General features: G+C 49.7%; 1 pseudogene; it reads left to right on the top strand.

Moving 5' to 3' along the window:
• The first annotated feature begins 1,356 nt into the window (after positions 1 to 1,356).
• On the top strand, positions 1,357 to 3,022 carry LOC110203452 (V-type proton ATPase subunit C 2 pseudogene; annotated as a pseudogene).
• The last annotated feature ends 11,407 nt before the right edge of the window (positions 3,023 to 14,429 follow it).

Genomic DNA, 14,429 nt, shown 5'->3' with positions numbered 1-14,429 from the left:
CACTGCTACCTGCCTTTATTTCCTCAACTGTAAACTGAGGATGGCTATAGTTTCTACCTCCCAGGGTTGTCATGAGGATAAAAACAGATCATATTTGTACAAAGCACTTAGCATGGTGCCTGGCATACAGCAAGTGCTTAATAAATGCTTATTCCCTTCCCCCTCCCTCTTAGTCTGAGCCCAAATGCCCTCAAGCCTATGTATTGCAGCCCCTTCCTAAAGCATTGCTCTGGGCTTCTCTACACAGATGAGGTTTCTTCTAACTTCACTTCAGTCCATCCCATCATTCCCCTGCTCACAGACCTCCCTGCCCACCCCTCACTGTCAGAAGGTGCCACTGCAGCTTGGCCCCACTGTACCCAATCCCCCTTTCTCTCACTCTTTCCCAACATAACTCCCCACTGCAGCCAGACTCTTCCCCCATAGCCTGCTGAGCTCCTAGAAGCCTCACCCAAGGCCCTGCAAGCATCCATGGGTTCCCATGCAGGTCTGTTGGTATGGCCTAGGCAGGGTGTAGAATGGCTGGGCCCAGGACAGAAAGGAGAAGCATGGCCTGGGTGAGGTGCTGCAGGTCAATCAGTCAGGGCCAGCAGTGGAGACAGAAGCTGGGCAGTAGACACCACAAAATAGAGGGTCTGGCCCAGGCAGCCATGTTATCAGCCCCCAAAAAGCCCACTAGAGGAAGCACAGGCCAGGTAGCTGGGTGAAGTTGGCCAAGGTATAGGAAATGGATCCAGGGAGAAGCAGAGGCCAAGTATGAGCCCAAGTGAAGAGTCGAGTAAACTGAGAGCAAGCCAAGAGAAGAATGTAGGGTGTGTGTGTGTGTGTGTGTGTGTGGGGTGTCTGTTGGTGAAATGAAAGCACATCGATGCTCTAAGGGCGATGGGAACTATTTCCGAAGGGTCCTGAGAAAGGCAACCATTCAGTTTTGTGTAAGTATCATTTAGTAAGCACCTCCTAAGTGCAAGGCTTTCTTTTCTGCCAGGGGCTACAGAACCTACAAGGGAAAGCGAATTTGCTGTCAATTTGACACCGTAGCCGCTATAATTATAGACGAGGGCCATCTGGAAAGGCTTCCAGAGCTGGAAAGCCTCCTTATCTAAGCCTTAAAGGTGACCAGGGATGGGGAGGGTCAGTAGAATGGGGCTCAGTAGGCACTGTTTTACCTAGAATTCACCTGCTTTTAACAGCCTCCTAGAGGCAGAGAAAAGCAGGGAACCCGGTCTCTGCCCCAAGTACGTAGTGCTTGCGAAATAAAGGATAGGGCGTGGCAAGGGTGTGGCAAGGGCGTGGCAGTTGCCTGGGAGTTAGACAAACGGCGGCCTAGCCCTCGCTAGACAGATTGGTCCTGTAGGTCTAGCCAGGCCCAGCAGAAGCCCTGGGCTCCCTATTTCGGCTCCCTAGAGGAGCGTGGAGAGGCTCCAAGGGACCGAGGGAAGAGGGACGGGCAGGCCTTTCCCACATCCCGCCTCAGCGGCTGCCAGTCGAAGGAAACTCAGCATTAGATTGTTCCGAGACTGCCTCCACTCTCTCCCTTTATCCCTTCTGGGGAGAGCATCCTGGCATTCGAGCCTTCTCCGCTGAACACCCGTCATCTGGACGAAAACGAAAGGTGTGAAGCATGTCGTCAGAGTTTTGGTTAATTTCTGTCCCTGGAGACAGAGAAAACTTGCAGATTCTGGAGCGGATGAACAATTGTACCTCCAAGCGCAACCTGGCCCGAAACACCAACTTCCTTATTCCCGATTTCAAGGTGGGGACCTTAGATTCTATGATTAGCCTCTCAGACAAGTTGGAGAAACTGGATCCCTTTGCCGAAAGCGTGGTGAAGAGGATGACTCAGTATGCTGTAGAACTGACGGCAGCCAAGAAAGGGGAAGTCCAGGAGTATCTCTTAGCCAACGGAGTCACCTTAGCTTCCTTTGTGACCCACTTCGAATGGGACTTGGCCAAATATCCAGCGACGCAGCCCTTGGGGGCTATAGCAGATTCTCTAGGGAAGCAGCTGGCTGAAGCGGAGGTTGATTTGAAAACCAGTATCACGGCCTACCACCAACTGAAAATAAAGCTGGAGAATGTGGAGAAGAAATTGTTGGGGAGTCTTTTGACTCGGACGCTGTCAGATATCGTGAGCAAAGAGGATTTTGTTTTGGATTCCGAATATCTCATCACTCTTCTGGTCATTGTTCCAAAGGCAAGTTATTCTCTGTGGCAGGAAACGTATGAATCCCTCTCAGATATGGTGGTCCCTCGATCCACCAAATTGATTGCTGAAGACCAGGACAGTGGCCTCTTTACTGTGACGCTTTTCCGGAAGGTGATTGATGATTTCAAAGCCAAAGCCACAGCCAACAAGTTCACAGTTCGAGACTTTTTTTATGATGAAAAAAAAATTCAGAGTGAAAGGGAGGAGCTGAACAAATTGCTTTCAGCAAAGAAACAATGTGATAGCTCCCGAAGAGCTCAGAAAAATCGATCCTTCCTGGATCACATTCTGAAGGCCACCAGATTAGGGAACCCCGGGAAGCATCAAACAAAAAACCAAACCGTGAAAGCAGAAGAGCTCGAGAATGAGGGCGGCTGGAAGAGTCCATTTCTGCACTGGCTCAAGGAGAACTTTGGCAAAGCCCTTCTTATCTGGATTCACATAAAGGCGTTGAGAGTGTTTGTTGAATCCGTGTTAAGGTACGGCCTACCGGTGAATTTTAAGGCAGTATTGTTACAGCCCCAGAAGAAGTCCCTCAAACGTCTGAGGGAGATTCTCAACTCAACTTTCAGACACCTGGATGAAGTGGCAGCCAGTATAGTGGATACACCTGTTGATATCCCTGGATTAGAACTCAGTAACCAAGATTACTTTCCTTATGTCTACTTCAACATCAGCCTTGAATTTCTCGACTAACTTTTTACAAGTCAGGCAATTCTTAATCATCTCTGAACCGGCCCCATTTCCTGTCTTGGTGAAATCGAATTAAATTGTAAATGCTGTCTAACATTAGCCAGAGCATTATTAAATAAAGAATTGCGCCAGGGTGGAAATGATTTTTAAAAATAATTAATTAATTTTTAGTTTTCAACATTCACTTCCACAAGATTTTGAGTTCCAGTTTTTTCTCTCCATCTCTCCCCTTCCTCCACCCCCAAGATGGCCTGCATTCTGAATAGCCCTTCCCCCAATCTGCCCTTCCTTCTATCACCCCTCCCCCCTTGTCTCACCCCTTGCCCTTCTATTTGCATGATACATTTCTTTACCATTTCGCCTGTATATCTTATTTCCCAGTTGCATGTAAAAACAATTTTTAACATTCATTTTTAAAACTTTGAGTTCCAAATTCTCTCCTTTCCTCCCTCCCTCCCCACCTTCATTGAGAACGCAAGTGGAAAATGATTTTCTAAAAGATGTCTTAGACTTTAGAATATTACTACAAAACAAATGCAGTTGCAGTTGCCTTTACTTTTGTCAATAACAATTATTTTTAAAAAGCTCCCATAGTTTTTGAAAAAAATTCCATAAAGAGGAATTAGTAAACCTTTCCCTAAGTAGAAACCCAATGTAAGGAACATTCTGCCTCTAGAGGCTTAGGATTTGGGAAGCTGTAAAGGGTCCTTGTGGGAAATAAGGGGAGGAAGTAACTGAGAAGCAGGAAGGAGAATTAGTTACTCGTGGGGCTTTGTGGAGGGGGGTGGTGCATTAGGGGGGTGATGGTGTGTTGGGGGAGGGGAGAGTTTTGCTAACATTAGGCAAGAGCATTTCTCTTGCCTAATGTTAGAAGCTCAAGGAGAAGCTCAAGGAGACAGAAGAGGAAGAAAGTACAAGAGATATTTGTGGAAAGGAAGTCATTGACACAAAACCAGTAAGAAGAAGGTGAACATGGAAGAAGTTAAATTGGAACTTAGCATCTCCACATACATCTCTACTCTAGAATGAAGGTGAAGCCATTGGCCCAAAGTCTGTCAGCAGTCATAGGTCAGCAGAATCTGAGCCCTTAGGCCCGAGCCTCTGCACTCTAGGGACCTGATTAATGACTGTGCTACCTTCAGGCTTTCCAGTTCCAGTGCAGCACGGGCCAGGGCCATCTGAGGCTGGAGGAACAGTCCCATATTCCACAGTGCTGGGCTTCCCTCTTCCTTTCCCTAGACCCCAGTGGTGATCAATGGATGAGAAAGTGCTTTGTAATTCTAAAAGGCTCCATAAACAGGGTGACATCGTTATTGTATTTCTAATTAGGTGTATTTCAGAGAGGCTGCATGGCCTAGTGTTGGCCTTGTGGAGTCTGGCTGTCCTGAGTTCAAAACCCACCTCTGACGTTTAGTAGCTGGGTGATCTTGGGCAAGTACCTTAACCTCTCTGAGTCTCAGGCAAACCATCTCAGAAAGTGAGTGCACCTGGTGGGCAGAGTTCCTACACTGAGGAAATTTGCCTTGATGTTGCTAAGACCATTGCGCAAGACACGGGTTCAAGGTTCTCCAAATGTCCAATGAGTGAAGAGGCACCTCAGCCCACTATCGAGGAGAGAGAGGAGCCCTTTAACATACAAGGGGGCAAAGCAAAGAGGGCCCTCTCTGCCTATTCAGGGAGTGGGAGGAAAGGGCCCTTATTTTACAAGGGGCGGGGTAGAGGCACCTTAGTGTACACGCGTGGTGGAGAGGGGGAGGAAGAGGAGGAAGGGCGGCTCTTCATTCCACCCGTGAGGAGGGGCGGGAGGCCCCTCAGTGCACGGGCGCTATGGGGGGAGGGGAGCGAAAGAGGACCTTTTAGTCCACAAGTCAAGAGGGGAACGAGAAGAGACCCTTCAGTTCACAAACGAGAAGGGGGAGGATGAGAGGCCCTCTAAGGGAACGAGCAGCAGGTAGCGGGCCGAGAAGCCCCTCAGCCCCCAAATGAGTGTGTGGGTGGAAGAGAAGAGGCCCCTGAAGGTATAAGTGAGGAGGTGGCGAAAAGGAGGCGGCCCCCGCCCCCACCCCCACCCCCACGCACATGCGCGGTGTGGAGCTGGGAAAAGCGCAGCCTGAGCATGAGCAGTTCGGCGGCCACTGCGGCAGCCCTGGGCGTTCCCTCTGCAGTCTGTAGGTGGCTTGTCTGCAGTAGCAGCCTCAGTCGCAGCTCCAGCTCTATCCCCCCCGGCCGCCTCTGTGGCCTCGGCTTCCTTGTCCCTCCCGCAGCAGCAGCAGCAGCAGCCCAGCCGCCACCGCCGCCGCCGCCCCCTGCCCGAAGCCCCGGGGGCCACGTCAGCACCCCTGACAGCGGCGCCTCCTGCTGTGACTCCAGACGCCTCCGGGACTATCCGTGTGGCCCGCTGCTCTCAGGGCCCCAGGTATCGGAGAGGGAGAAGGGTCATCCTGGCGAGGCTTAGTCTGGCCACTGAGAACCTCCCCGGCCCAACGCGCTCATGCTCTTTTCTCACTCCTCCTATCCAGTCCAACCCAATGAGCATTTATTAACCACCTACTATGTGCAAGGTGTTGAGATTACTTACCCCGCCCTCCTTCGAAGGCGGGCATACAGCACGTCCACAGATAGAGACTTGATGAATAGCAGATGCTTAATAAATGCTTATCGAATGAGTGGGTGAATGAATGAATGAAAAGGTAGGTTGGAGCTCGATTTTGAACGGTTTTAAATGTAATTAATATAGTCTGGGACAGAGGTAACGAGGGTCTGAGCCGGCGTGGGGTGGGGGAAGGAGGACCTATATGAGAGATATTGTGGAAATAGAATTGATAAGATTTGACGATTGTTTAGGTATATGGGGTAAGGGAGAGGAAAGGGCAGAGTCCAGGATGGCCCGGGTGACTGGAAGGATTGTGGAGACCTCAAATCCATTGGGGGGGTGGTTGAAGGAGTGATTGTTTTTCGGGGAAGGGGTCGGGAAAAGAAATTCCTTTTTGGATGTGTGAGTTTGAGATGCCTCTGGGTCATCTAGGTGAAAAGGGTCTACAGAGAGTTGGTGGTAAAGCCTAGCTGTCTAGGCTGGGCAATCACTGCATGGAGTCACTGCTTAGTCACGGCATAGACGTGAACTCGTGGGAGGTGCTGAGATCTCAGCACAGAGCTTTGGGGGGACCCCTGTGGTTAGGGGGCATGACCTAGCAGGTGCTCCTAAGCACCTTGTGAGGTCCTTGTGAGGCTTTTCTCAGCCCAGTGGGACAGTCTTCAAGGGTTGAGGTCTTCGTGTTTTTCTAAAATATTCCAGGATTGATCTGAATGGGTTGGATATATTTATCTATAGCAAAATTTTTTTCAAAGATATTCCTGCACTGATTGGCATATGCTATGCTGTTAAAAGAAAAAAAAAAACAGAAGAAGAACTTTAGGCATTATTTTGGCTTGAGTTTGAAGTTTTCAGTGTAATGAACAAAAAAGCCAATGGATTTTGTTTGGTACCTTTTTTCCTGTGCTTTAATCAAGACATACCATCTCCCTCACCTGCTATTCCTATTCAGAAAATACACTCTTAGAAACTTTCTTATTTGTCCCTCTTTGAGCCCTGTGCTGCTGTGGGGGAGTACCCCAGTTCTGTCCCCTCTGTGACATTGGGGAGCCATTCAACCTCTCTGCGAAATGAGCAAATTGGACTAGATCACCTCTGAGATGCTTTCTAGCTTAAATAAATAAATAAATAAATAAATGAAAATAATAATAACGATTACTAATATTTTATAGCTAGCATTTAGATAGCTCCTACTATGTGCCAGACACTCTACAAATATATCTCATTTGATCCTCACAACAACCCTAGGAGGTAGGTGCTATTAATGCCCCCATTTTGCAGAGGAAGAAACTGAGGCAAACTGAAGTGAAGTGATTTGCCCAAGATGATGTAGCTCATGTCTGAGGCTATTTTTAATAATATAATTATTATATATTCAATATGTTAATTATAAGACATATTTTAAATAATAAATATATAATTAGTTTATGGCAGGTTAGCTCTAAATCTATGCTCATAAGCAGTTTTTTTTCTTTTTACCTTTTGCTGGGGGCCAGAAGAGAGGGCCGATGAGTACCCAGGGTGGAAGGGATAATGATGACAAATGCCAGAGACAAGGGCAAATTCCTCAAATATTTTGTTTCTCTTTTCTTTGCTACAGAAATTGACCTGGTTGGATGGCCAGACTTGTAGAATAATCATTAATGGCTTGGTGTCAGCTTGGCAGGAGATCTCCAGTGGAGTGCCCTAGGGATCTGTGCTTGGCCTGCTACTGGTTAACATTTTTATCAGTGACTTGGATAAAGGCCAAGCTGGGAAGGAGAGCTAACACTCAGGATGACAAGATCCAAAAGGTCTGGGCTCTAGACATCACCTTCACAAGCACAAGGTGGGAAAAGCCTGGTTAGACAGCAGTTTGTCTGAAAAAAGATGGGCAGATTTCGTAGCTTACCAGCTCACTATGAGTCAGCAATGGTGGGGCCTTGGGTCACCTTAAGAGAAGCCCAGCTTCTGGCACACAAGGGAGTATTGGGACATGAATGAGATGGAGAATGTCCAGAGGAGGGCGACCTGCCTAGAAAGAAAGGGCCTTCCCACGAGGCTCGCTTGAAGTAAATGGGTGAGATCAGGCTAAAGGAGACAATACTGCTGGGAGGAGACGATGATGATGATGATTATCTCCAGCTGTTTGAAGGTCTCATTGGGGGAGAGATTGAACGTGCTATGAACCTGACGTTCAAGAAAGATTTCCTGACAGAGCTATTGATAAGTAGATGTGTAGAAGTGGCTGCCTCGGGAAGTGTTCTGTTGAGCCGTATTTAGTCGGACTCTTCATGACCCCATTAGGGGTTTTTGTGGCAGAGATACTGGAGGGGTTTGCCACTTCCTTTTCCAGCTCATTTTACAGAAGGGGAAACTGAGGCAAACAGGGTTCAGTGACTTGCCCAGGATCACACAGCTAGGAAGTGTCTGAGGCTGGATTTGAACTCAGGAAGATGAATTTTTCTGACTCCAGGTCCGGTGTACCACAGTGCCGCCTAGCTGCCCTGGAAAGGCTCCTAGTAGCCCTCTTTTTCTCTTTCTCCCTGCCCCCAGCCATCTGAGGTCTTCAAACAGGCTGGATGACCCTATGTGCAGTATGTTATAGTCATAGAAGAGCGATTTCGACTAGGATCAGAGAATCATCAATTTCGAGCTCGAGGCCCCTTCATTTTATAGGCAGAGAGGAAGGCAGGAAAGAAGCATTTATTAGCCCGTCTCTGTGCCAGGCACTGTGCTACACATTCTACAAATACTGTCTCACTTGGTTCTTACGGGAACCCTGGCACGTCAGGGCTATTTTTTTATGCCCATTTTACAGTTGAGGAAATTGAAGCAGACAGAAGGGAACTGACTTGTCCACAGTCCCACAGCTAGGAAGGGTCTGCAGCTGGATTGGAACTTGAGTCCTCCTGACTCCAAATCCAGCGCTTTGTCTACGATGCCATCCAGACCAGAGGGCTGCTGACATCCTCCTGCGATGCTGTGACCTGGTGACGATGTGGCAAAGACGCCCATGAGGGAATGGCCAGAGGAGAGGACAATGGCACAGAAATGCAGGAGGGGAGGGGCAGCAGCAGTGTGCTGCAGAGAGCTCTGGCTGCTGAATGGGAGCAGGTAAAAGAACACTGGTAACCATGGAGACAGCCATTCCCATGGAGCTATGAGGTAGCAAGGCAGAGTGCAGTGGATTGAGATGTGAGTGGGTAGGGGAGAAACAGAGAGGGAAAGAACAGAGAAAGAGAGGAGGGAGAGGGAGGGACAGAGAGAGACAGAGAAAGAGGGAGAGGGGAAGAGACAGAGGGGAGGGAGGGAGAGGGAAAAAGAAAGGGAGAGACAGAGAGAAAGAGAGAGAGGAGTGGGGAGAGAGACAGAGACAGCAGAGGAGGGGGACAGAGAGAGTGAGAGACTGGAGAGAGGGAGGAAGAGAGACAGAGACATAGGGACAGGAAGGCAGAGGGAGAGGAAAAAAGTGAGAGGGAGAAAGAAAAAGGAAAAGAGAGGAAGAGAGAGAGAGACAGCAAGAGAGGAGGGGAGAGCAAGAGTCAGGGACAGGGAAAAGGAGAGGGAAAGACAGAGAGAGGAGTAGAGAAAGATACAGAGAGAGAAAGACAGGAGGGGGAAGAGAGTGGGGAGGATGAGAGAGAGAGAAAAAAAGGGAGAGACAGAGATAGAGAGGAGGGAAAGGAGAGGGAGAGAGTAGGAAGCAAGAGGGAAGACAGAAGAGAGAAGAAAGGGGAAAAAGAGGGAAGGATCTCTTGGGGAGACAGAGAGGGAGAGAGAAGGAGAGACAGAGGGAAAGGGAGGGGGACAGAGAGATAGAGGGAGGGAGATGGTGAGAGAGAGGGAGGGGGAGATGGGGGGAGATATTTCTAGAGAGAGAGAGGGGCAGAGAGACCAAGAGAGAAATTGGTGGGGGAGAGATGGGGGGATTAGAGTGACAGGGAGAGAGAGAGTTAAAGATAGAGAGGGAGAGAGAGTGGGAGGGAGAGAGGAGGGGAAAGGAGGGGGAGAAAGAGAGGAGGAAAAGAGGGAGAAGGGGAGACAGAAATAGAGACAGAAGAGGGAAAAGAGAGAGAAAGAGAAAGATAGGGAGAGACAGAGAGGGAGAGGGAGGGAGGGGGAGGGAAGGGTGAGAGACAGGCAGAGAAAGAGGGAGAGGGGAACGAAAGTGAGTCAGAGGAAGAGACAGAGGGACAGAGAGAGGTGGGAGGGAGAGAGTGTGGGAGAGAGAGAGAGAGAGAGACAGAAGGAAGGAGAGGTAGAGACAGAGAGAGACAGACAGATGGGAGGGGGAGGAGATGTAAAGGCAGAGGGGAAAAATAGTGAGAGGGAGAGACAGAGAGAGGAAAAGAGGCAGAGAGAGGTAGGGGAGTGTGTGTGTGTGTGTGTGTGTGTATGTGTGAGACAGAGAGAGACAGAGAGGCAGAAAGAGGAGGAGGGAGAGGGAGGGTGAGAGTCAGGGAAAGGGAGAGTCAGAGAGAGAGAAAAGAAAAGGGAGAAACAGAGAAAGAGAGGAGGTGGATAGATACACAGAGAGATACAGAGAATGAAAGAGAAAGGAGGGGAGAAAGGAGAGAGAGGGAGAGGGGAAGAGAGCAGATAGGATGAGAGAGGAAAAAAGGGAGAGAGGGAGAGATATAGGAAGGGAAGAGGAGAGGAGGGAAGGGAGAGAGAGTAGAGAGCAAGAGAGAAGAAAGGTGAGAGGGAAGGAGAGGGAGAGACAGAAAGAGAGAGGAGGTAGAGATACACAGAGAGAGACAGACAGAGAGGGAAAGACAGAAAAAGGGGAAGGGAGAGAGAAAGGGGGGGCAGGCAGAAGGACAGGGACAAAGAGAGAGAGGAGGGGGGAGAAGGAGAAAGGGAGAGAGAGGGAGACAGAGACATTGATGGGTGGGGGTAACAAGGAAAGGAGACAGAAAAGGGAGGGGGAGAGAGGAGAGACTTCCAGAGATAGAAACAGTGAGAGAAAGGAGGGAGGGAGAGAGAGAAAGACAGAGAGGGAAACATAGGTGGAAGGAGAGTGAGATGGAGAGACAGAGAGAGGGAGATTCAGTTTGGAGAAAGAGAAAAGGCAGAGAGAGGGAAGGGGGAGAGAGGAGAAAGACACAGGGTATAGAAATGGGGTTTGAGAGGGATAAGATGAGGAGACAGAGAAGGAAAGACAGAGGGAGGGGCAAGAGAGGGAAAGAGGGGGAGAGAGACACAGACAGAGAAGGAGAGACAGAGAGGAGTGAGGCAGGGGTATAGAGGTGGGGGGAGGGAGAGGGAGGAGATGAGACAGGAGAGTTGAGAGACAGAGAGGGAAAGAAGGAGAAGGAGAGGCACAGAGAGAGGAGGGAGAGTGTAGGGGAGAGAGAGACATTAAGGAGTGAAGTGAGAGACAGGAGAGACAGAAACAGAAGTAGAGAGGGAAAGAAACAGAGGAAAAGAGAGGAGGGGGAGAAAGAGAGACAGATACAGAGAGAGAAGAGGAAGAGACAGGGAGGAGAGGGAGAGAGAGACAGAGACTGAGGGATAGGGAGTGAGACAGACACAGAGAGAGAAGAGGAGGAAGAGAGAGACAGAGGGAAAGAGAGAGAGGGATGGAGAGAGAGGAGGGGGAATGGGGGAAGGACAAGAGGGAGAGACAGATACAGAAAGAGAGAGAGGAAGGGAAAGAGGAGAGGGGAGAGGAAGGGAAAGAGGAGAGGGGAGAGGAAGAGAAAGCAAGCGGTAGGAGAAAGGGGGGAAGTGGAAGAGACAGAGAGGAAAAGAGAGATTGGGGGGAGGGAGAAGGAGGAGAAGGGGAAAGAGCAGGGAGGAAAGGAAGAAAGAGAGGCAGGAGGCAGAGAGAGGAGGGAAAGGAGAGAGTGTAGGGAGCAAGAAATAAAGAGAAGAAAGAGGTGAGAGGGGAAGACATAAAGAAGTGGGGGAAAGGGGAAAGAAGAGTGAGATGGAGAGACAGGGACAGAGAAAAAGAGAAAAGGGAGAAGGAGGGGGAGAGAGCAGAGGAGAGAGAGAGAGAGAGAGAGAGAGAGATATGGATAGAGACAGAGACAGAGGACAGAGAAAGAGCAAAACAAAGAGAGGAGGGAGAGTGTAGGGGAGAGAGAGATTAGGGAGTGAAATGAGTGAAAGGGAGACAAAGAGAGAGACAGAGATCGAAGTAGAGAGGGAAGGAGAGACAGGAAAAGAGGAGGGGGAGAGAGAAGAGGGAGAGACAGAGAAAGAGAAACAGAGACAGAGAGAAAGAAACCGAAAAACAGAGAGGAGAGGCAAGAGAGACAGAGAGAAGAGGAAGAGGGAGGAAGAAACAGACGGGGAGGAGGGGGAGAGAGAGAGAGACAGAGACAAGCAGAGACAAAGGGAAAGAGAGAGACAGATAAAGAAACAGAGGGAGAGGCAGGGGTATAGGTGAGGGAAGGAGAGAGAGAGAGAGAGAGAGAGAGAGAGAGAGAGAGAGAGAGAGAGAGAGAGAGAGAGAGAGAGAGAGAGAGAGAGAGAGAGAGAGAGAGAGAGAAGGACAGAGAGAAAAAGAGAAAGGGAGGGAGAGGCAGAGAGAGAAGGGGGAGAAAGAGAAAGACAGAGAGAGGGAAACATAGGTGGAAGGAGAGTGAGACGGAGATACAGAGACAGAGATGGAGATTCAGTTTGGAGAGAGAGGAAAAGAGAGGATTGGGGAGAGAGAGACAGAGAGAGGGGAAAGGATGAGAGAGACAGAGGGGAGGGAGAAGCAGGGTATAGAAATGGGGTTTGAGAGGGATAAGGAGAAGGAGATGAGGAGACAAAGAGGGAAAGGGAGGAGGGGTAAGAGACAGAGGGAAAGAGGGAGAGAGAGTTAAAGAGACACACAGAGAGAAACAGAGACATATAAAGAGACAGAGAAAGAGAGAGAGGAGGGGCAAAAGAGACAGATACAGAGAGAAAGGAAGAGGGAGACAGAGACTGAGGGACAGGGAGAGAGGCAGAGACAGAGAGAAGAGGAGGGAGAGACAGAGACAAGCAGAGACAGAGGAGGGGGAAGAGAGAGACAGAGAGAGAGGAGGGGGAGTGAAGGGGAAGGATAAGAGGGAAAGACAAAGACAGAAGAGGGAGGGAGAAAGGGAAAAAGAGGAGAGGGGAGAGGAAGAGAAAGCAAGCGTGAAGGGGGGAGGAAGTAGAAGAGATAGAGAGGAAAAGAGAGAGATGGGGGAAGAAGAGGGAAGAGAAGGGGAGAGAGCGGGGAGGATTAGAGAGAGAAAAAAGGGAGAGAGGGAGAGAGAGACAGGAAGGAAAGGGAGGAAGAGAGGCAGGAGGCAGAGAGGAGGGAAGGGAGAGAGTGTAGGGAGCAAGAAATGAAGAGAGAAGAAAGAGGTGAGAGAGAGGGGAGGACATAAAGAAGTGGGAAAGGGGAAAGAAGAGTAAGATGGAGAGACAGGGACAGAGAGAAAGAAAAGGGAGAATTAGAGGGAGAGAGCAGAGAGAGGCAGGGAGACAGACAGAGGAGAGGGAGGAAGAGAGAGAGGCAGAGGCAGGGAGAGGGAAAGAGACACAGAGACAGGGATAGGGAGTGAGATGGAGAGGAGAGAGGGGGGGGGGAGGAGGGGGAGAGAGGGGGAAGGATGAGAGAGAAAAAGAGAGAGGGAGACAGATAGGAGGGAGAGGCATGGGGATAGAGAAGGGGGGAGGGAGGAAAAGAAGGAGGAGATAGGAGACAGAGAGAGATGGAGCAGAGAGGGAAAGACAGAGGAGAGGCAAGAGAAAGAGGGAAAGAGGGTGAGGAAGAGGGATAAGAGGGAAAGAGAGAGAGAGAGAGGAGGGAGAGTATAGGGGAGAATGAGAGAGAGAGAGACAGAGATAGAAGTAGAGAGACAGAAAGGAAAAGAGGTGGGTGAGACAGAGAAAGAAAGAGAGACAGAGATAAAGAGAGACAGAGAAAGATGGAGAGGCAGGGTAAGAGACACAGATATAGAGAGGGAAAGGGTAGGGAGACAGGAATAGGGAGTAAGGCAGAGACACAGAGAGAGAAGAGGGGAGAGAGAGAGGAGGGGGAAGTGACAGAGATAAAGAGACAGAGGGAGAAGCAGGGGTATGGAGGGAGGGAGGAAAGGAGGAAGAAGAGGGAGAGAGAAGGAAGGACAGAGAAAGAGGAAAAACAGAGAGGGAGAGAGAGGCAGAGGGGACAGGGGGAGAAAGAGAAAGGTTGAAAGAGACAGACATTGACAGGTGGGGGTGGCAAGAAAGTAGACAGAAAGGGAAGGGGAGAGGGAGAAGGAGAGACTTCTACAGATAGAAACAGAGAGAGAAAGAGAGAGGGAGAGAGAGAGAGAGAGACAGGAAAACATGGGTGGAAGGAGAGTGAGATGGAGAGACAGAAACAGGGAGATTCAGTTTGGAGAAAGAGAAAAGGCAGAGAGAGAGGCAAAGAGAGGATGAGAGAGAGAGAGAGAGAGAGAGAGAGAGAGAGAGAGAGAGAGAGAGAGAGAGAGAGAGAGAGAGAGAGAGAGAGAGGAGGTGAAGAGGCAGAGTATAGAAATGAGGTTTGAGAGGGAGGAGAAGGAGATGAGGAGACAGAGGGAGGGGCGAGAGAGATAGAGAGGGAAAGAGTGGAGGGGGAGAGACAGAAAGAAAGAGAAACAGAGAGAGAAGAGGGTCAAGAGAGACAGATACAGAGGGAGAAGAGAAAGAGGGAGTGAGATAGAGACTGAGAGACAAAGACTAAGGGATAGGAAGTGAGGCAGAGACACAGAGAAGAGGGAAGGAGAGACAGAGGGAGAGGCAGGGGTATGGGGGAGAGAGAGACAGAGACAGAAAGGAAGAGGGAAAGGGGGGGAGAGATAAAAACAGAGAAAGGGAGAGAGGCAGAGGGACAGGAACAAAGACAAAGAGAGGGGGGCAGAGAGAGGAGAGGGGAGAAAGAGAAAGGTAGACAGAGAGAGAGACAAAAACATTGACAGTGGTTGGCAAGGAAAGGAGAGACACAGAAAAGGGAGGGGG

The sequence above is a fragment of the Phascolarctos cinereus genome, unplaced genomic scaffold, assembly GCF_003287225.1.
Source record: "Phascolarctos cinereus isolate Bilbo 61053 unplaced genomic scaffold, phaCin_HiC Scaffold_8;HRSCAF=390, whole genome shotgun sequence".
Lineage (NCBI taxonomy): Eukaryota > Metazoa > Chordata > Mammalia > Diprotodontia > Phascolarctidae > Phascolarctos > Phascolarctos cinereus.
Note: the sequence above shows the minus strand (reverse complement) of the source record. Positions and strands in the feature narration are given on the sequence as shown.